Below are 933 nucleotides of genomic sequence, written 5' to 3'. Positions count from 1 at the left end.
CAAAATGTTGATCTCCCTTATTTTGCTTCTCTTTTTAAAAGGGCCATCATTTCTCCAATTTCTGCTTGCTTTTGTAAGATTGACATTTTAAAAGTAGATGTTGAGCAAACATCATTTTTTTTGAAAAGCATAACTCCTTCCCAAATATGTAAAATGAGAACTCAATGCTAAGCAGAGATTTTTTTCCAATATATAGTATAAAATCAAACCAATTGTGCCTTTTTCCTCAAAGCTTCTATGAATAAGGGGTTTTGCTAAGCCTAAAATTTCAAAGCTTATAATGATCTTCTTCTACTTGATTTTTTTTTTTTTTTTTTTTTTCATTTTTTCTGAAGCTGGAAACGGGGAGAGACAGTCAAACAGACTCCCGCATGCGCCCGCCCGACCAGGATCCACCCGGCACGCCCACCAGGGGCGACGCTCTGCCCACCAGGGGGCGATAATCTGCCCATCCTGGGCGTCGCCATGTTGCCACCAGAGCCACTCTAGCGCCTGGGGCAGAGGCCACAGAGCCATCCCCAGCGCCCGGGCCATCTTTGCTCCAATGGAGCCTTGGCTGCGGGAGGGGAAGAGAGAGACAGAGAGGAAAGCGCGGCGGAGGGGTGGAGAAGCAAATGGGTGCTTCTCCTATGTGCCCTGGCCGGGAATCGAACCCGGGTCCTCCGCACGCTAGGCCGACGCTCTACCGCTGAGCCAACCGGCCAGGGCGCTTCTACTTGATTTTTAACACCATGCATAATGTACATTATAATATTTATAACTGACCATATTTTTGTGTTTACTCTGTTCCAGGCACTATGATGAGTACTTAAGTCTATTACTTCCTTTAACCTTCATAACTATCTCATGAATTAGGTACAGTATTCCTATTTTACATATGAGATATTGAGGCCTAATGAGATCTAATGCATTGTCCAGGGTCATAAAAACATG

The sequence above is a fragment of the Saccopteryx bilineata genome, chromosome 12, assembly GCF_036850765.1.
Source record: "Saccopteryx bilineata isolate mSacBil1 chromosome 12, mSacBil1_pri_phased_curated, whole genome shotgun sequence".
Taxonomy (NCBI): Eukaryota; Metazoa; Chordata; class Mammalia; order Chiroptera; family Emballonuridae; genus Saccopteryx; species Saccopteryx bilineata.
The sequence above is the reverse complement of the archived record's forward strand: the minus strand, read 5'-3'. Positions refer to the sequence as shown.